The sequence below is a fragment of the Ammospiza nelsoni genome, chromosome 2 (genome assembly GCF_027579445.1).
Source record: "Ammospiza nelsoni isolate bAmmNel1 chromosome 2, bAmmNel1.pri, whole genome shotgun sequence".
NCBI lineage: Eukaryota > Metazoa > Chordata > Aves > Passeriformes > Passerellidae > Ammospiza > Ammospiza nelsoni.
Genome location: NC_080634.1, coordinates 47,822,345 through 47,844,708, shown reverse-complemented (window position 1 = coordinate 47,844,708; position 22,364 = coordinate 47,822,345). Strand labels below are relative to the sequence as shown.

The 22,364-nt window shown below is 36.2% G+C and overlaps 1 protein-coding gene across 2 annotated transcripts in view; it reads left to right on the top strand.

Moving 5' to 3' along the window:
- Positions 1-22,364, top strand: part of MICU2 (mitochondrial calcium uptake 2) — a 135,876-nt gene that overhangs the window by 16,235 nt on the left and 97,277 nt on the right. The gene's annotated exons all lie outside the window — the stretch shown is intronic.

Here is a 22,364-nt window from a genome sequence, read left to right as displayed (position 1 = left end):
GGCACTCAGTGGAGGTAATTCCAGTACCAGTGCAGCTTGTTGTAGTCACTTCTTCAGTTCAGGGCACTGCTTGTCGTCCAAACGCTTGGACATGGCTGGAGAGCCCTATTGGAATCTCCTGTGCAGGCACCATTTTTCATGTTGCTGTTACTTTCAGTGGGGTGTTGGATGTTGTCTCTGGTCTCAGTTTCTGGTTGTAAGCAAGTCCTCTTAAGAAGACGGCTTTTCAATCAATGTTTTATAAGTGCTGTTTGGGTTAGTTGTAAAATTAAGTGGTGGTGGGATTACCTTTTAACCTTTCTGTCATGTTGCCAATTTACTTTACGTCATACATGTGTGATGCGTTTTTCTGAACACAAAGAGGTAGAACAGAAGGAAAAAGGCATTATCCATCCATGCAAGGCACCTGTATATTTTAACAAGTAATGAAGCACCATAGTAAAACTCACACCCCAAAAGTGTCCACAATGGGAGTTTGCATGCTCCAACCTTTGGGACATATCATTCCCATTTTCTTCACCAACCTAGTTTTCCACCTTTTCCCATTTTCTTGGCCAGTTAAAAGCAAGATGAATTAGCCAAAAAACTTTGTGTTGTGTCCCCTAAAGTGTAAACTTTAAAGACACTCAGAAATGTTTGCAGAGTTGGCCTCTGTCTCCTTCCTGTGCTCAGATCTCCTATGACAAGCATACACCATTTAGTGAAGTTAATTCCTCCAAGGTTGTCTGACTATGGGGATTATTTGGCCAATTGTTTTATGGAATGACCAGAGAGAGCCTGAAAGTATAGACTTAGTATGTATGATTGTGTGCAACTTCTTTATAAAAAAGGTATATTATGAAAGCATCTTACAAAATAGAAATATATATAATGTTATTGGTTTTAATTTCAACTTTTCATGCTAGCAGCTGTGATTACTTTTCATTGTTATTGGAAAGTTCTTTTGTAACAAGACCTTTCAGATAAATATTTTGTGTCAAGCTGGCTTATTGAAATATATCGTTATGCCCAAGGTAACTGTGGCCTACACTTTGTTGAGGTGCCATGCCTTGAAAATATAAAGTGACCTGCATTTCTAGCATGAGTATTTATATTCACTTTTTAAAAGCTTAGTGACTAAAATCTATTTTAAAAACAACTTGTTTTTCTTATGTGTTCATAGCAATTAATCCTTATTCAAAGATGCACTCTAATAAGTTAAGCTTCTTAAATTAAACTGATCTGCCTTTCACCTCTCCTGCCTTCTTAGAAAATCCTCCTACTTTGAGTGCTACATAATATTGTTTATAATTGTGGATGCAAAGAACTAGAAATGCTGGACAGTGGAAAGTATAAAGGAAGGGATGGCACTTTCCTTCTCTAGCCCTGGGAGCATGGTACACTGCTGTCTGTCCTCCTCCACTCCCACAGCCTTTCTTAAAAAGAAGCCAAGGTTCAAAAAACTTGTGTTTAATTTGATGCTGTCATTTAACATTCTCTGTGGTTCTGAACGAAGCTATTTCTGCGTGGGACCTAAATAGTCATTCACAGCTGCTGCCAGCTTATACCCTGGTGATCTTTATAGCTCCTCATCCTCACACTGGAGAGACTTCTTTTAGATAGAATATTTGAAGAGCACTGTGTTTCTTGGTTAGAGCCCTTGTCCAACCCTGTTCATGTTTCACACATTTAGAACTGGCATTAAGATCATCTGTGTTAAATATAGGGAGCCATAAGCACTTGAGAAGACAAAGAGTCTTTAAGAACAACTAGATGTAATTGAGCAATAGTAGTGTGGAATGGTATCAAATAGGCCTTAGAATAGATAGTCTGTTGTGCCAACAGCAGAGTTGTGTTTCATTTTTGGCAAATTTCTCTGATTCTAAAAAGAGGCATTTCTTAAAATTGTGATTGAACTGCTTTGTCTAAGCTGTGTAGCTGTCCTTTTAAAGTAAATTTTACTGAGCTTTCCCCAAGCATTTAGTGTGTTGGGTGTCTAAAGAGAAATTATTATGGAGCTGAACCGAAGGCAGTAGTGTTTATTAAAACAAAAAATTTGTAACACTGAGAAGTAGCTTATCATCTCTTTCTCAACTCTGTTATCTGTTCATTCAAAATCCCATCAAAATAAAGATAAGAAAATAAATATCCACATCTTATGTTGATGCTCTTGTGTAGAGTAGCGCGGGAAATTGGCCCGCTGGTACTTCTGACCCACTGTTGGACAACACTCTCAGGCACATGGTGTGACTCCTGGGGATGGTGCTGTGCAGGGCCAGGAGCTGGAGATGATGAGTCTTGAGGGTCCCTTCCAACTGAGCTTATTCTGGGATTAAGTCTTCCCAGGTAAGAATTTTCTGATTCTTTCTTCAGTTTGCTTTTATGTCATCTACCTCTTCCTTCTAAAGAGTAATCTCAGCCCCCTAATTCCCACTTTGAACTTCCAGTCTCTCTTGGTGCATTTTGAATTACACAAGCATCTGTTTGAGGAGGAATGGAGATCTGTATCCTGTTTTGAAACTAAAAAATATCTGTGAAAAATGAGTTTGAGACAGTGGAATAATTTTCTTTCTGCAGTAAGTAGTGTAGCTTAAAGAGCCAAAATATATGCTTCAGGGTGTCCATACACAACTCAGTAAAGCAATCAACTTTTTAGAAATTCTTCCACTTAATTTGTACAGATAATACTGTACCAACCAGAATGGAGCATCATGTGATTTACATAGTAAAATATACAGATCCCTAAACTGCAAACTTCTTTTATGTTACAATGAATAGTGAGCACGTGTCTTAGCAGATAGGTGCAAAATATTAAATGTAAGTAATGAAAAGACACACAAAATATAATTTGGAATGTTATTTTTTAATACTGTAAGTAATTACATACATTCTGTTTAGTTGCCTTCTATAATTCATTAGGGCTTTCAAACTGCTGAGTTTAAAGATAACTTGGACTTCCCTCAGTAGAAGCTTTACTGACTAGCTTGAGGCCATTTTCTTTCAAGAAATTAATATTTAGATGTAACATTAGCTATGGGGGTAATTGACAGATTTAGAAAGATGAGTGAAATTTCAAGGACTGGAAATTGCATTCCCTAGTATCAACTGTTAAAGGCTTCTTTAAAGGTTTTCTCTGATTAAAATGCTAAATTGATTTTATTTTATGAACAGGATAAGGAAAAAATTGCTGTAATGTCTTTGTAGGCTCCATTAGACTTGCCTCTTAATTGAAATCAATCCTGGATTAACTAAGCAGACACACTAGACCTCAAAAAATCTCATTTGGTATTACTTATTTTAAAACATCTGAAATTTCATTTTATTTTTATTAGATTTGCTTGGTTTTATAAGAAATAAATACTTTATAGCGTGTACTGGTGGAGAGAAGAGGAAGGGGAGAGATATGGGCTTTTGAGTTCAGTTTTGTGCCAAAACCAGTTCCTCTAGTGTGAAAAAAAGTTTTTTAACTGAGACACAACATATTTCATGGTTGCCTCTTGGTTGGCACACTTCATTGATGTTCCAGTGAACTAAGTTGATAACGTCAATATCTGAGAAAAACTAGAAGTACAACACATGTTATAAGAATGCTCATTGTACTGAACTTGTTGTTTGGTATTCCTCCTAAATCCATAATTGTTTTTAGGAAGTTCCCTTCAGGTCTTCCAAATCATTGTTAGAAATGGACATTGCTAGCTGATGTGGGAGTGGCATCCCAAAGCTTCTGATCTTTGAAGTGAAAAAAATAATAGCTTAGAAAAACTTGATTGAAGGTTACTTGAAGAAAAATTAATTTACTATGTGGTTGCTAAATTGACGTGTGACCTATGAAGTTAAGAGATGTCAGACAGCAACACTACAGTGAAAGAACTAGGCAGTGCTTTATTTAAATAATACTTTCAGATGCTATCATACATTCAGAGTGTAATCAAAATTACTATATTACCTAAAGCCCAGGTAGAAACCATAAGAATCTGTGTTTTATCAGTAAATTGCTCTGGTTATTGCTCAGCCCAGCTAATTACCTTCCTTTCTATACTTTCTAAGCAGAGAAGATTCAAAACTATGATCCAATGATGGCCAGCATTGTGTGCTAGGAGCTGTCACACGCTGGTGTTTCACCAGAGAAGTGACTTCTGTGCTGCCTGTCTGAATGAGGTGCTTTGGGTATGGGGTGTGAATAATATCGGGTATGGCAGGGTCTTGAATATTTGTTTGGGACCCCTCTTTCCCAGCCCTAAAGATGTATCGATCATTTGAAGTTGCTTCATATGTAGAATATTTTTAGTTTCTATATATAAATGTATTAAATTACAAGTTTTTTTTTAAAATCTTTTAAATACTGTCTTGCTTCTAAAAAAAGGGTGAGTTTTTACTATATCATGTGTGGTTTTACTTCAGGAATAAAATAAAACTTCTTGCTTTTCTTGAATTACTGCATCCATGTATGTGTCCGTACTTGATGCCTGCATCTTAAAAAGGATAAGGCTTGATGATGACTAACATTTTATTAGCATTGTTATGTGATGTGATGGCATGTAGCAGTTGTGAGAGAAGATACTGTTCTCTAACATGCTAATCCTGTGTTATGCTGGGCCATTCACAGACCATTCACATAGTCTTCCTTACTTATCATTAATCTTCTGTGTCAGATCTTCTGCCTGTGATCATTCTTTACCCTAAATCCATATTTAAATATACAGAATGTGGAATTTGTGAGTAATGTGATGCCCAAGAAGGATTAACACAGCAGTTTTCGTTCTTCTTGATCTGGGTTTTCATCTTAGTAATTGATTCACTTTTTAGACCAGACTGTCAAATTCTGTTTCCTAGTTTTTCACATGAATTCACTAATAATTGCAGATTTTCCTGACATCCCCTCCAAAATTATGCATCAAAGTGTAGTGGTACTTACTGTGCATGTATGTATTTAAAAATCCTCAGACCTATGTTGTTTTTACAATCATTTGTTCTGCTTCACTCTCCTAGCAACAATCAGTGAATTTAACTGGAATTTGTGAAGTGCTTTGTAATAAATATCTGTGCTCTTACTGTGTTAGAAGACAAGAAACTATTTTCTTTGTAATAATTCATTTATGAAAAGATGAGTTTTCATTGTAGCACATGGCTCTTTCAGTACCTTTCAATAACTGTGTAGATTGTTTTCTTAAGCAGTTAGTAACTTAGGTAATTTAAATAAAAGATTAACATATAGGTGCTTTTATTTTAACTGTGAGTAAAATTGCAGTGCTTTTACTGGTCTGTCAGAAAGATGGCCAAAATTGGTGTGGTGTGTCATTCCAGAAAAGAAGCAGAAGCATTGATCTGTCATATTGTGTTGTGTGTGCTTGGGGAACAGAGATCTTGGGCAAGATCTTTCTTATGATGAGCGTAGAAAATTACAGTTGTACTTGTGTTCTGGAATTTAAGTGGAGGATGTGTTAGTGTTTGAGTGTTGTGTCAGTTGGGTTTCTTCTAATGTGGTTTTTTTTAATGTAGTGGCTTTTCTTTGTTTTTCTCTTAGGAAGCAGTTCTCCTCATTCAAATCTTTTCTTATTGACAAGAAAGACCTCCATTTGATAAGTTAATGTTAAAGTTAGATGTGGAGATTTCAGGGGACTTAACCAAATTGCTTGTTACTTAAAGGCATATTTAATTTTACTAGCAACATTGTTAGGTATTTATAAATTTTGCAGATGTAATACTATACATAGATAATTAAAAATATAAAATATTTTTATATAAAATATATATTTCCTGTTGTATAAATGTAGAAACTGTTAGTGGTAAGGTACCAATGGTAAGTATCATTGATTAGTAAGTTTAAATAAAGCTGTGGAGCAGACTGAAAGGTAAGTGGTATGGATAGTAAAATAATAGCAGACTTAAGGTCTGTAATTCTTTCATGGATTAGATACATGATATTCAGCTGGCATTAAGTTCAAAAACCCGTTCCTTTACTATTTGTAATTTGACTTCAGTCACGCATGGACTTGCTGACAACTATTTACTAGAAGTCTGCCTTTGCAAGAGACTGGTACCTTGCTGTGTAGCAATAAAGATATTGACATACCAGCTGCAAAAACTGTTTTTCAGATGTATTAATATATCTGCAGTAGAAAGTGTGAAAGTCTTCACTTTGAGCTGAAGTGTGAAAATACACCTAATTTCCTGTAGTTACTTGGCTGCCTGCTGATGCTTTCATTAGAATTGTAATTTTTCCTTGTATATCTTTATTAAATATCGGTATTCTAATTACTTTTTTCAGGTTATCTGTATTAGAAAATAGCCCTGCTTAACAGTCCCCTGTTGTGTGTTAAACTTTCTTGTCAGTAACTTGAAAAGAAACATTCTACAGTTTTGTCGTTCTTGGAGGTCTTCTTCCACATAACAAATGATAGATAGAACAAGGGGAAATGGCCTCAAGTTGCAGCAAGAAAAGTTCAGGTTTTATATTAGGACAAATTTATTCATGGAAAGATTGGTTAAGCACTGGAGAGGCTGTCCAGGGAAGTAGTGAAGTCACTGTCCCTGGAAGTGTTCAAAAAACAAGTAGAAGTGGCACTTCATTAAATGGTTGGTTTAGTGGGCACAGTGGTAATTGGTGGAAGGTTGGACTTGAGGGTCTTGGAGGTCTTTACCAGCCAATGATTCTATCATTCTATTTTATGATCACATGTAATTTGTTTTTCCATGTGCTTTCTTTTTCACTTACATGAAATTTTATCCTACAGTCATTTATACCTTTTGATCAGATTTGGTTTTGGTCATGCCAAATAATTTTGAATAATTACTGAGCCTTTTGACTTTTATTTAAACTGGCTTTCTAGACCTCAGGTATGTTGAATGACACTGGCTCTAGGAGCTCTGCTGGCAAAATCTCTCATATGGAAAATGCTTTATTTTCACTCTTGCTTGCAATTGTTTTAACCAGTTATTTAGTTCTGTTAGGATCTTCCCTTTTGTCTTGTGTTAGCACAGTTTGTTTGGGAGGTTTCTTACTTTATGTTAGATAGCTTGTCCAAACTTCTTGAAAATTGAGATATGTCCTGATACTGAAATCACATGCAGCTGCTTATCAATTCTTCAGCTGCTACTAGTAGTAATGACTTCCCACTACAAAAGCTGCTGGATTTATTTATCCATATGCTTTGTCTTGCTGGTTTTGCTACAGTTTAAATTGTTTTATTTGGTGCAGGCCTGGCTTACCTATACCAAACTTCCCTTGCTGCTCCCAGAAAACTAATTTTTTTATTTAAATGGTAGGCCATTTGAGTATCATTGCAGTCTTATAGAGCATTTTTAGGAAATAAATTTCACACCACAGTCATTAGATCAACTGTTTAATATTTTACTTTGTCTGGAAATTATGGGTGAATACTGTCTGATCTTGATAACTTGTTAATGGTTTTATCTAGATTAACTTATGCAGATTGCATAAAAGGCTGTCTCTCTTCTAGCCCTCTGGAGAAAGATTGTTGTGGCAAATTCCATCTGCTCTTCTATTGTGAGAATCAGGGAGAAAAAAGATCAATGTAGTTTTTTTAGTGTTTTTGTTTGAGCTCTCCTTTCATGTGTCGATTTCATGTTTGCTTTACTGATTCTTTCTTATCTTTGTGCTTGTTCTTGAAACAGTTGGTTTTAATGTGAATTGAGAAGGTTATTAGAAAGTTGGTTTTAAAACTTACTTTGCTTTCCTTTTTTACAATTTCTAGTTAACCAGTTTGTTTATATCCTCCCCCCTCCTGTTCTCATTGTTAAGGAGCAACATCTGTTTTTAAAAAGATGCTTTTCTACCTAAAATAATATTCTGCAATGTTGGTTTTAATCAAGCTGGTTTTTGCAAGGGCTTTTTTTGTTATTCTTGCTTGCTTGTTTTTAATAAGTGGTGTATGTTTAACCATATTGGTGGTTTTGATGGAAGATCCCTCTCACGTGCAAGCATTTACACTTTGAGGCAATTCTTTTAAACTGCCTCTTCATTTTTATGTAGCTTACTTTGGTGAAATTTGTAACAAATTTTATTCCAAACAGGTTTAATGTGAGTGTATTACAGTTATGATTAGTGGTTCTTTGATTCAGGATGTAAGTGGCATTGTGAACTGTGTGTTCCTGCATCAAAAGAGGTTTCTAATTTTTATGACAGCTTACAGAAGGAATAATTTTGCTGTCTAAACTGGGTTGTATAATAGTATATTGAGGGAAGAAAAAGGCATTTGGCCTTGGCATTTCTTAGACATACGTAGTCCAAATACTTCCAGTCTTAGACTCCCAAGTGCAAGAAAAGTATTGACAAACTGGTCTGAGTTCAGTGGAAAGCCATGAAAGTGGTTGAGGGCTGAAACACTTGCTGAGTGAGGAAAGTTGGAGGTGTCTGCACTTGTTGAACCTGGAGAAGAAGCAGTTTCAAGAGGACTTAATAGCATCTTTCCAATGTCCAGGAGAAGGTAATGAAGAGGGCAGAGCCAGATGCTTCACAGTGGTGAATGATGGAGATAAGACACAATGGGTATGAATTGAAATAAAGAGGATCTAGATGGATTTAAAAAGAAGTTTGGTGGAGGTGCACAGCAGGATTTCATGGCTCTTGAATTAATGTTGAATATTTGGCCTCTTTAACTTTGAACTGATTGACGCGGCAATTCTAACATTCTTTTAACACTGTATTTTCTAAATTAAAGGAATGGGCACTGGGGAAAGTTAGGAGTGTTTTGAGCTCTTGCTGTTCCAATTAGATGGTATTTGCATTCCACAGAAGTTGAGTAAGAATGTTGTTCATGATGTACAGTCTAATAGTGTTGTTGGACTGTATCTGGCTCTGTGGTTTTTGGGTTTGGTTTTTGCAACTTAGCTGTCTTGATTGAAAATAATAGCCTTTAGGATTATGGAATCCACAGGTAGTCATTATTTCAGTGTTAATGGTCCAGCTATTCACAAAACAGATTTATAGAGAGGGTAATGAATACAGACATGAAAACAATCTTAACAGAAAATATGTATACGTAAAAACAGTCCCTTTCAGGCACTTCCAGACTTGCAAAAGTGTAAGCACAACTGGAGAGGTGGAAAATATCATTAAATCTCAGTAAGTAGCTTGGAGACGTCAAATACACAGAGGCCCTACCTTTATTTGTTGTGGAAAATCACATAATATTTAGTCTTTCATTTAATATAGAAACTTTATTCTGATTATTAGTGAAACTTGCCGTTGTCTGAAATGTCTTAACTTGTGCAAGTAGTATTATTTCCTCTGTTACCCTCAGACATATTTTTTTCATTTGGAATTTAGTACTGTATGATTGAGCCTCCTGAGGAAGCTTTCCTAACCTCTGATGTTAGTTGTACAAGATTGTGGCCATTGTAGCCATTTACTGAACTTGGAATTAAAAAAGATGGATTTCACTGTTATTCTTGCTTGCCTTAGGAAAAGTACATCACCTGATATTCTCTGTAAGACATTTTTAAAATCAATTTTAAGAAAGTGACTCACATAGCTCGAGGTTTTGTAGTTTGTGCTCTGCTAACTGCTCCCTCATATTTCTCATTTCATGGTTGAGAAGTGATTCTTTTCTTACAAAAACATAAGAACAGCCATCCAGGTTCAGATGAAAGAAACTGGGAAAGTGTATGTGGCAGTTTTTGTAGTGTGCTATCCATTTGAGTTTGGACAGCCTAAGGAGGAGCTGTCTTTTACTCAGGATTTACTGGCTTTCAGCTTTTTTGGGTTTTTTTCTCTTTTCAGTAAACACTGAATGCAAAAGTTTTTAGTGCCTGCAGCATAAAATGGCAGCATCTAACACCTGATCATGCCATGAAGCATCTTCTTTTGGTTTTGAGTATTTGGTGTCAGAGAGACAGCTGTCTCTTTTTTATGTTTCAGGTAGCTAGAAATGCACTGTAATGTTTTATCAAAGACTGTTATGTGCTGTTGAATACAAGTGTATAATTAACAAGTATAAAGTTAAATTAAAAGCTTCTTTTTAGCAAGAATGTTCCTTTCATAATGAATCCTATTTGTAATAAATAATGAAATTGTCAATACAGAAATTTTCCAGAAATCTAGCACATGTGATTCCAGAAATATGCAGATACTTATGCAGAATTCCTTCCTGCTTGTGAATATACTTGTTCCATCTAGGTTGGATGAACATAATGTGCTTAGTCATTTCTTCATCCTGTCTTCAGAAGTTCTCCTAGAGCAAGAAATAACACAAATTGCCTTCACGAGATAAGGACAATATGTTCTTTAAACATCTGAGAGAAAATTACAGATTTCTTGAGGTTGGTCTACATTGTGATCCCAAAGCTGTAAACTAATCAAGAGATGCAGAAGTGGTGCTTTATCTGGCATGCTGGTGGCCCAGAACCAGTAGCTTGTTTATCACCACAGCATGACTGTTTTGTTCTGCTGAAAACTTTCAGCAGAAGATAAGCTTGGGGAAAGTCTGAAATGTCTTTAATTACATTTATCAAATAAAGAAACAGCTGCATTGGAGGTAGGGAGTACTGTATGCTGTGCTGAAAAACTTTCTGTTTCTTGATATGGTTTAAAAGTTCCTTTGTCCATCTGTAAGCTGCAGGCAGCAGTTGCCAATTCTGGATCCAGCCGTAAATATCAAAAATGCAATAGCCAACATGTTACCTTTTCAAAAGCAGGCAAGAGGTTTAAGTTAGGCTTTACATAATCAGCAATATGCTACGTTGTATGAGCATTACTATTGTGCTTAATTTCTGCTGCAATTTCAACAGAAATCCTCAATTAATTGTTACATTTGCTAGAGATTTCCAAGCCAGGAAGGATTGCAGTTACCTGCAAAACAGCTCATTTTGCATAGTCCTTTGTTAAAGTCAGCTGAACCAAACACGAACAGTAAGCTTTCTCAGCTAAGCTAAAGCCTTGCTAATGCATCTGCATCTATAAGGGAAGCAAAAAATACCATTCCTGTGTTGTCAGGTGAACAAGAATATGTTATAAATTCTAATCCTATTTAGAAAGCATATGTGGCCCAGGATTTGGTGCCTTACTGCCTCTGAGGGATCCTTAAGAAAAGGAACAGCAGTGAGCACTCTGCAGTGAGTGTAGTGATTTAGTCTATCAAACTGTGCTGCACTTTAGGTTATATGTTCTTAAGAGTGTCTTAGAATTTGAGCTTTCTCTCTTAGATATAATGTTCGTAAGTTGGTAATGGCTGCCAGTTCTTATGTCAAAAATAGATTTATGTTGTTGAATAAATGGTCTTTCTCTGTAAGTTCTTGTGAGCAATTTTCTCTATTAAGAAATGACTGTTCTTTAATGTTAAAAGTGATAGTCTGCTGCTAGGACTTCCCCTTGTTCCCATTTCGTAACCATCTACATTTAAAAGTCCAGTCATAGGGGCTAGGGTCACCAGTATGCTAGAATACTAGGATACTAATGAAAAAATGTCCCTGCCTTTAAACAGTTATTCTGCTGAAAGGACTGATTTGTCAATGTTTATAGACTCATGTATAAACTTACCTGCCCTTACTTCAATACACAACATTAGTACTTTTGCAGAATACTTTTATTTTTAGCCCATGCATAATTTCTTTCATTTTGTAAACCATGTCTTCTGTGTTCAGAGGGATGTTTTTTACACTGCTCATTTCCCCTTTGAATGGCATTCCTTGGTCTGGCATTTGCTGATTATCAGTTACTTTCCAAGGCATAACTTGTGAAGGGAAGGAAATATGCTCAAACTTACCACTCTAAGACTGTGCATGATCCTGTACAATTTCTTCTTCCTTTTAATTTGACTGGATTTTTTTCTTTTTCTTTTGTCAGTGGTATTTAAAGGCAGGCCATTACTTGCACTGTTTTGTTGAATATCAAAGTTATGTGGCTGCTGCTATGCTGAAGTTTGTTGGTGAATAAAACCTGAAACTCTTCAATACCAGATATGTCTTGGAATGATTGTTTTGTTGCAACCAGAAGATGTTTTGTCAGCTCTTGAAGTCTGCTTGGCTGTGCTTCTATAGTCAGTTTGAGAATTGTGTTCCTTGGGGATCCTGATTAATTGGGATTGCACAATTAAATAATGTATCACTTTTTATTCTTTAGCAAAAGAATTGCATTTTCTACCTGTCCTTGGGTACATTGTTTAGGAATTTGTATTATTTGTGATGATTAGTGCGTCTTCTCTTTGTTCTTTCACATCAATTAGCATTTCCTTTCTTTTGCTAATTTTTATGTATTTCTGTCTGGTTTTATGCATTATGTCCCTCTATCCTTCTTCATGAATTTACATTCAGCTTATGTACATTGAATTTCAGCTGTTAAAAACGTGTTTTTTTCACAATGTTCAATTAGCTCTGCCTTATAGGAGCATTAAAAGAATTGTTTCTCAAATTCCCTTGTCCTTACTGCTGTCTACTGTGGAGGGCAATTTTTTGCCAAAACTGTCTGAGTTGAACAACCTGGCAGAACTTTAACATTGCTGGTAAGTGTTATGACCTGGGAAATGTCAGCCACTTATATCTCTGGTCACATTTTTTAACCATGACTGTCACCCACCTTATTCTCATTTTCTGATATCCTGCTTGTACCATACGATGTTTTGTTGTAGTTGTGGTTTCTATTTATCATATTGAACTTCTGTTTAAAATTTTTATGGGGAAAACTGTGTATTCATGTTCACACACTTCTCTGCTAGTTTTCAATCTGTATAGAATCTTACTGTTCACTTCTTCCTATTACTTGCATTACTTTAGAGGTCTAATGAATTAATTTCCTCCTTTAATTTCCCTCTGAAACTGTCCTAACATTTATAAAGATCTGTTCTCATATTTTGGCATATTTTGGTTCTGGATTACTTATATTTTTTCCAGTTGTCTTCCCTTTCTAACATTGTCTGATTTACTGCCTTTCTTTATAGCTTTTGGAACAGACACTGCTGTTTCTAATTCTGTGCTTAAGCAGTTCTCTCTCAACAATGACAATGGTTTAATCAAATTATAGTGGATAAGTTTAATGGGAGGTGCACTCCCATTGTTAGAAATTACAGGAAGTAGAACATCTTTGTGTCTTCATTTAATATTTTTTTCTTAAGTACATTTAATCTGTCATTCTACCAGTGGTTGTTTTCCAGACCCTCATCAGTTGAGATGAGGCTATACAAATGGCTATACAAAAGTAATGTCTTTTCTTGTGCATTTACTCTTTTTAGTGTATATATCTTTGGAGAAAATGACATGTAAATCTGGTTTAGGATGCAAGGTTATAGGAATTTTGTAGCAGTTGAAATCACAAGAGTTTTGTTCTTGTGGCCCAGCCCACTCGGCAGCTTTAGGGGAAGGTTGTTTGATTTACTCTGGGCAGTGTGAGGGACAACCAGCAAAATTCTCAGGAGGTTCAACAACAAATGTTTATCTGCAAGCTTTAAAGCATTAAGGTAGAATATGGTACTTGGTACCATGGTACAAAATTTAAAATGTAGCTTTTTGTGTTATGTTATCTATAGAAATCCAACAATATAGCCTCCAGAGGTGGGTGTGCACCCCTGCTGCACCTGGGCTGGTACTTTGGGTGTTGTCAGCAAAGCCCCGGTGCTTTTGGAAGTGGTTGATTGTCTGAGCCATTAACTTGCCAGTCTCTCACAGTTGCCTGGTCCTGCAGTGAAGTGGAGAACACAGCAGAGATAAATTCTATAAGCAGATCCCCAGGTTAGTGGTTTCTGTGGGTTTGTGTGTTTGATGGTGCTTGTAGATGTGTTGCTGCTTTAAGTTTGAAATGTTCTGAAACACAGATTGTCTGAGACTAAGAAATTGCTGGTTTCCTTGAAAAAAATTATGCAATTAGTCTGTCTATGTATGCCAAAGCAATATATAGAGAGTTTTTATTTCTAATGAAATTTTGCTGCTCTGTTTCAAGGATAATTAAAAAGCAGGTATATATTTTTGAAGATCAAGATTTTAAATTTTCAATAATATTGAGAAAAAACATGCACAAAAATATTTGATACCGTGTACTTCGTAAGTTGTTTATACCAGTGCCATTATTTTCCAGTTAATAGGACTCTGAGTACAGCTGTTAATATATAGCTGTTTGGTTTTTTGTGCATATACGCACAAGGACACAGAGTGTCTGACTGTATTTAAGTCCTCAAAAATAAGATAACTGTGATTTTTATCACAAAAAACATCTCTTGTGCACTGTATGTGAGAGGGAGAGAGGCATCCTTCCAGGTAACGTAGTTCATGGCTTAAGGCAGCTGCCTGGTATGGTTCCAGCTGTGTGTGGGCATGTGGCAGGAGGCTCATGTGCATGAAGCTTGGTGTTTTGGGCTCCCAGCCCTGGGCAGATAGTGTGCCTTTAGATTTATAGGAATTCTGGTACTTCAACCAGTTGCAGTGATAGTCTTTTTCAGTGCTACTTGTCTTAAATTATTTTTACAAGTCATAAAAGAGCAAGGTATATATTTGCATCTTAAACACTCTAGTTGTTTTTTCACTGGCTTGTTGTATGGCTTAAGAAAGCCATCTTCATTGCTATTCTTACAGATATCATCAGTTCACCACTTCACTGTTGTTTATTCTCCCTCCCCAGTCTGAAACTTGCATCTTCTTGTTGTTTAATCTTGTTAGGACTGTAGGTAAAACACATCAAAACAAAGAAACTTTAATATTTTTCTAGCTAAGAACAGCACTAAAATGAATTGCTCTCAGCTCTAGATATGTTTTACAAGATTGAATCATTATTATAGCTCATCTTTGAACCTTATCTACTGCCTTGTTTGTTTTTTCTTAATGAGTTCCAAAATAATATTAAGTATTTGTGGTGTCATGACCTCATGTGGGAAGGCAACATGATACCCATACTCTAGGATTTTTCTTGTTTAATTCCCAATGACAGAACTATTAAATTTATAATACTTAGCAAAATGCCTATAATAAGCCCTGAATCAAAATATCAGCTCTGGCAAATAAATTTTCAATGTGCAACATGAAGAAGGTAACGGATCTAAAACTTCAAATCATAAAGGGATAGGATTTTTGCAGAATGAGAATCATAAATGTGGATGCAAGCTGAAGGAAAAGCATTGTGCTGTGTAAGTCTCTGAGCTGCCTTTTGTGGCAACAGATGACATTGCCAATTTTCTGCTGAAGTGATGAAGCAACTTAGTGCAAGTTGTGGACAATGGTTAGAGCCAGGTGTTGATGTTCTGGTACTTTCTGTCCTATATCTTAGAGAGGGAAGCTCAAGATGCAGCATAATCAGGAAGTCATTGGTGATAGTGATGGACATTTGGGGCTCTTCAGTTACTGGAAAGCAGTTGAAAAAAGATGACAGTGATGTATCCCAGCTGAATGCCTGAGACAAATTGCTCCTGGATTCTGGGACAGAATGTCCAATGTAAAGTATATAAACTAAGAGCAAGGAAGAAGATAAAAGTTTGAATTCATGACATAGAAGTTTCTTTGTCTGGTATTTTTACCATGGAGGAAAAAGTTAATTAGATGAGAATATATCTGTAAAGGAACAGATGGCAGAAAGCAGTAAGTAGGTGAGATTTACTTTATGGACAGTTTCTCTCCTGTACTAAGTTTGCCACCTCTATTGTGTTTTCCACCATCATGAAGAGCTGCTGCTCACCCTGCAGCCAAGCTGTGTGAGCATTCCCCATCCAGCTTTTTCCAAAATGGACTAATCATGGAATAATTTCCCCAGTTATTAACCAGCAAACAAATGCTAATAATAGTGGCAAAGCTTCTGTGTTCCTGGGTGTGGCAGCAGCCATGTTTTTTCACAGTGTAGATGTGTGCCTTCAAAGGAATATCATGCTTATAGACTAAATCTTCTTTAGTGAGGATGTTGCAGAAGCTTGGATGATGGTATTTATATGTAAAAATCAATTTGACTTAAAAACAATAATAAAATTTAAAAATGCATAGGAGTTTTGATTTGATTTAGTTTCAGATTCAAGCACAAACTTTGAAAAATTAAATAATGCAGTGATTTAAGAGCACGGGATCTCAGTTATTAAGTGTAGAAAATAATTGGAGTTTCAACAGAAAACTAAAAAGAGAAACTTCCCAGGAAGGCTGATAGAGTCTTTTAGAGGCTTATAAGAGTACTGGGAGCAAACATTTTTAGCAGGGCCTGTAGGAACAGGACAAGGGCTTATGGTTTCAAATGGGACAAGGTTTGAATTATCTTATGTATAAGAAGTAATTTACAATGGGAGTGGTTAAACACTGGAACAGGTTGCCCAGAGAGGTCTGAAGATGGCCCATCTCTGGAAACATCCAATCAAGGTCAGGTTGGGTGAGGCTCTGAGCAATCTGATGAGGTTAAAGATGTCCCTGCTCACAGCAGAGGAGGTGGACTCGGAGGTGACCTTTAAAAGATCCCTTCTAACTTGAACTATTCTATGACTCCAAACATAAAGGAAAAATAAGCACCTCAAAATTGAAGTGAAATTTTTTGTCTCAGTTTTAGATTAGGAAAGTACAATAAGACAGACTAGAAAAGGTAGAAAGTTTCTCTATGTGTAAACACCTTCAAAGTGGAAGCCAAGTTCAGATATTGACGTGCTCCTACCAGAACTGTGTGTTTCCCAACGCCCTTGCTACATAACTGTAGGCTACTGGTGCTGAAACTGAAGTGGGAAAGGTGGTGCAGGTGATTATAATCCCATTGGATTTACCTTACCAGGTTTTTTTTTATTTCCAGAAGATACTCAAGTGAAAAAAAAAATTGCTAGTAATACAGATGCAGGTGAGATACATCGTAAAAGACAAGGAGATTACAAAGTTTAGATTACTTCAAATTAATGCAGTGTTTTTGCAGTGGTTTTCTTGAGGGTATGGAGGCAAATAGGCTGCTTCTTGGAAAAGTTCTGCCTTCCAAGTTGCCTTTCTTGAGATTTTTTTTCCAGTTGGTGCCTATGTAGGAAATATGAGAAGGGAGGGTAAAACTATATCCTCTAACTCATCTGGGGACAGTGCTGCACACATTTGCTATTTGCATTAACAGATCACCTCCTAAGCTATCTTATAGCAGCCTTATCTCTGAAATATGGTGTAGGGTGGATTAAATACTGGAGGACTGGGAAAGATAAATGTACCAGTTGTCAAAGCAGGGAGAAGAGTCGAGGAGGGAGGGTTCAGCCATCCTAATACTGATGTTCTAAAAAATAAAATCTGTTAAACAGTTTTTATTTATGCGCAAGATAATGAAGAGATGAACAATTCCTAGCATGGGCTTACAAAGAATAAATAATGTTAAATTAGTTTAATCTTTCCGTATGATCAAACAGTTGAACTTGTCAATAGAAACAAAGCAGTAGCTTTGTTTCTATTTTTATCATATATTTTTACTTTATTTAAATCCATAAGTTTAAAGCCATAAGTCTGTCTTTTGTAACATTTTTATAACTAATGCACAAATATGTGATGTAGGAGAAATTGGTGTACAGTAAGTGCAAAATTTATTGGATTTGTATTTCTGTTGATTATTGTCAATGTATTGCTCTTAAAATGAAAAGGTATATTGAGCAGTTTTGCACAGACCTGCCTGGAGGCTGATTCCCTTTTGGTTTTTTTACATGATGTACTTAATGGTAGCTGGAATCACTCTTCAGATGACACAAACCTCAAGAAAGACTGGAGAACAAGACAGTATTTCAGAAAGATCTTGCAAAACTGGAAAAATAATCTGCGCATGAGTAGGAGAGATCCAGTGAAGATGAGAAGACATGACACCCATGAATAAATCATAGAAGTCCTTCAGAAAAGGATTTTATAGGAGTTTTCATTTGATAGCACTATACTGTATCAAGAGATAATCCTGTCACTGGGATGTATGGGTAGAAGTTCAGCCAATTAAAGAAGCCAAGTTAAACCTTTATTGAAATCTTTGCTTGAACACTGTTTTCTTCTTGGGGATAGATGTTGCAAAGCAAACTTGAACCACTTTGAGGCTGAACAGAGGTATCACAGGTGATCAGAAGATAGGAGGAATCCCTTAGAGGATGCTTCATTTGTTTAGCCTGTGGAAGGAAAAACAGCGGAGAAAAGAGTGTGGTTTTCTAATAGGTAAAAGACTGTTGCAGAAGAAATAAAGAAATAGTTGCTTTTGTTGATAGTAGCCTTTGATAAGTAACAGCTGTTGAAACTATCAAGAAAAACTCAAAGGAGATGTTAGGGAAATCTTTTGGAATTGCAATTAATAAAATAATTAAGTAGATTTTATGAGAAGGCTTTGAATTTTTGTCATTGCTAGGCTTTGAAGAGCTGGTTAAAGATACAAAGCTATAGATTTCCCCACTTATGAGAGTAAGTGGAATTTTTTTAAAATATTGTTTCTTTAGCCTGTATTTTTCAAGAAGTTTCTGATTGAATGACTGCCCTGAACAGAAGTATACAAGTAGAAGTGAGATAACATCAGCAGTTACATTTACACTACACCCTACTTGAATTCTCCTTTTAGAAGAAAAGTGAGGAAACCTTTTCTTCATTGTAATGGGGAGACAGGGGAGGAGTAAAAATAACATTAAAAGATTGCTCTAGATTAGAGATCTTATTCATATTGGACAGGGAAAGTGATAAAGTCTTCTCTTGATTCAAATATAATGTATTTGCTTCAAGAGACATTTATTTTGAAATATCCCTTTAATTCTTGAGCAGGAATTTGAATCCAAGCAGTTGTTCTCTTCAGATGAGTTTTAAACAATATATTTATGTTTGTATAAACATAGCTTTCATCTGTCCTCATCTTTCTCTGATTTTAATTTGAGAGGTATCTCTTCAGCATGACTGTCTAAACTATTTTTTGCAACAGAGCTGTTTAAAAAATTAAAAACATACAAAAACATGTAGCCTTTTAGAAAATCTTTACTTTCTCCTTTTCTTCAAGGATGGTCATCTGTGTGGCGTTTTTTGCTGTAATCTCTATAGAGAAGAAAACCCATATATACTAATTAAAAATTCATTGCCATTTTATGTTTGACAAAAAGCTAAACAATGCATTAGACTAAATTGTCCATTACACTTTTATGCAAGACAGTATAATTACATGAGAAGAGTAAGAATAAAATTTATCATAGGTTAGTGCTAATGCATTTATGCACAATGAGAGTCAGTTTAATTATAGTACATTTAGGATTGGTATGCCAAGGGCAATAAACTTTATAACATACAAAAGTTTAATAAGCATGAAACATCATAAGAACAATGTAGACTAAACCTTCCTTGCATCCGAAAAGCTGAAATGCAAAGAAGTTTTTATTTATTGCCTCAGGTAAAAAAGTCTGTAGAAACAGATAAGTGATGACAAAGCTTTGATGTTAATAAATCCAAATGGAAGTAAAAATCAAAGTGTGTAAATGGCTGGGTTATAAAAAGAAAGATGACAGAGTTATACCCTGTAATTAGGCATAATTTGTGCTTTTGGTGCACTATTTGTCCTGCATGAATGAGAGGTTGTCTTATGTTTTCTTGTCCCTGTATAATAGAATTGCAGTATGCGCACATCCCACTTAAAACCTCCCTGGGATTTTTTTTCAATAAGTATTTGATCACACTGTACATAACTGATCCCCTTCTGGAAGCACTGGAGCCAGTTTGCCTTTCGTAGTACTTGAAAATAATAATAAGCTGAGTGTTTATAAAACACTTCCAGCTAGAAACAAAGTAATAATTTTAGAAAAAATGGAAGCAAAGGATAAAATTAATTTCTACCTTGACTATAAACCACAGACTTATGTGTCATACAAGTAAATGACATCAAAAGTAGAAAATAATTAATCCAGTTAAATTATTTAATGAGTTGTTCTGTTTAGCAGCTGGTTGTCTCATCCATATTTTAAACTGTTGTAGAACAAATTGCTGTTAATTAAATAATTTAATTTAATTGATTCCTGTCTTTGTTTTATGGTGTCTCCACACGAGACATCAAATTTTCAGTGCTGAAGCCTCTTTTACAATCATCTCTTCTGCCATGTACTGTGAAAATTTATAACAAATCCTTCTTTTGACTTTCTGTGTTGCAAAGAAACAGAAAAAGTCTTGTTTCAAGGAGAGAACAGATTTTACTGAAGGCTATATTTCTGTACCAGTATCAGGTTTTAAACTTTCCAGTTTAGAAATAATTACTGTATTTTTAGACCTGCTGCATTCTCCATGTCTATGAAATTACTGCAAAGTTTGATAGTGATGTGTAATTTTGATCTCTGATGAGAAGTTCACAGCTCTGATTTGATGGGAGGTGAAATACTCTTGCAGAGCACCTTTCACTGAGCTGCATTACATGTCTAATGTTGTGAGTCCATGAAATGCAGTGCAAGAATTGGCTGCTCCTGCACTGCAAAGCCACCTGATGAAGCTTGTCATTCTCTTACACATAAAGATGTGTGAAACAAAATGAAAAAAATTAGTATGATTCCTGTTTATCCTGACCGAAATATATATTTTCTTTCAGTTTTCATATCTCTTTTTTAGTTTGAAAGTTGAGTCTGACATTCAGAAGTTCTCAAATGATTTCTGTAAATGCTGCAGTGTGGTTCCATGGCAGTGTTTGCTGGTGGCATGATGTGGCCCTCTGCTCCTTGTGGGCATCCTTTTGAATTCTGAAGGCATATTTGCTTGTCCTGCAGTGCAGAAATCTACCACTTTTTTTTTTTTGTCTTTCCAGTTCATGATGTCTTTTTCATTAATTCTGCCCTCAAGGACAAACTCCCTTGTGGGAGGACTCTCTGATGATTCAGACATTTCCTTTCTGTTTGGGCTGGAGGGGCTGCAAGTTCACTTTCTGGGGGTCTGTGCTAATTCAAGGCTGAGGGATTCCCTCCTCCCACGCCGGTGTCACTCCTGACCTGTTATATGCCCTTCTTCCTACTGATGTCATGCCTTCCTCTAGAACTGCTATAGCTATATTGGGGAAAAGGATTTGGCAAGTCTGTAGTTTCTTCTGCTATTAAAGGAATAATCTCATTGTTATAAAACCAGTTATGTAAGTGTTTCACTTCAGAGGTCACATTTTGGTAAGCTAAAAAGGTTGGCTAAAATTTCTGAACGCCTACATGGGATATTATTTAAATAAAATTTTAAAAATGCAAATCCTCAAAGAGTGTTTCAAGTTCTGCCCATGCTGCCAATACTTTAAAATATCTTCAGAAGATTTAAGTGAAAAGTCATAGTAGAGAAACAAGATGCTACTGAAGTAACTTCATATTTTCTGTCAAGAAGTGCAATTCAGTAGAATTTCAAACCCCTGTGGGCTGTGATGAGAGCAGAACTTATGATAGAAATTGAATAACAGTCCTGTGATTTAGTAGTTATAAAAGTAGATGTCTGTAGGTTTTAAACGAATTTTTCCCAGCACCACAGGATTGCTGCAGCCTTAAAACTTCAGTAAAAGTTTAGAAGACCTTGCATACTGTGTATGTTCGATACATGCCAAAGGTGCACATTTTTCTACCTTACCTGTAAAACCACTCTGTCTCTTGAATATGTGCTGATCATTACTTGGTTTTTATTTTCAAGTAAATGTGACCGTATTAGTGACCCATGAATGAATATTTCTCTTACAGTCTCAGAAGTGAGGAAATGCTCATCTCTGTGAGGGTTCTCTAAGTATGGTTCATGCTGATCAGTTACTTAAAGATTTTTAGTTTCCCTCCTTTCCACACCATTGAGATTCACCTTTGAATTTCATGTGTAGCTTTTAAGTGGCATTTTCCAACTGCAGTGGAATGAAAAGAGATGTGGCCTGTTCTTCTCTCACAAGTGGTAGAGCCATGCTCCAGATGGCTCAATGCATTGTCTTTTCTCCAGCTAACATTGTGAGTTCAGCTCTCCTGGACAGACTGATTTTAATCTGTTTCTTGGGCCCAGATATCTGCTCAAAATCACTGCTATTCTTGAAGTGCTGGTGCTTGCTGAAAACTATCACCATTTCAGTCTCACTGGCAGTTTTCACTGCTAACCAGATGACAATTGATGTTTTCTTAAGCCCACAGTCTGTAGCCATAAAATTATACCCTTGTTTAAGCTCAGTATTTCCCTTTCTGTTTCTGATGTTTATTTGCTTTCCTCCTTTGCTTACCCAGTTAATTCTAAACTTCTTTCATGACTCTCAATGCTCCAGATCTGTAAGAATGGAGATTCTCACTCACTCTGACATTCTAAGCCAGGTTCAGTTTTTGCCTGAAGCATCTCCCTCACCACCCAGCAGAGGTGGGAATATGAGGCAAAGTTCCTGGACCTCCTCTGGGGCTGAGCAAAGCCAGGACCCTTCCAGCTGTGCCAGCTGCCACCTTTTTGCCGAGATGATGTGATTTGCAGGACAGAAGCGCACAGAGTGTGGCTTCCTAGCCAGATACCATCCTGCTGCAATTCTTCAACTCAGACACAGCAACGAGTGCTTT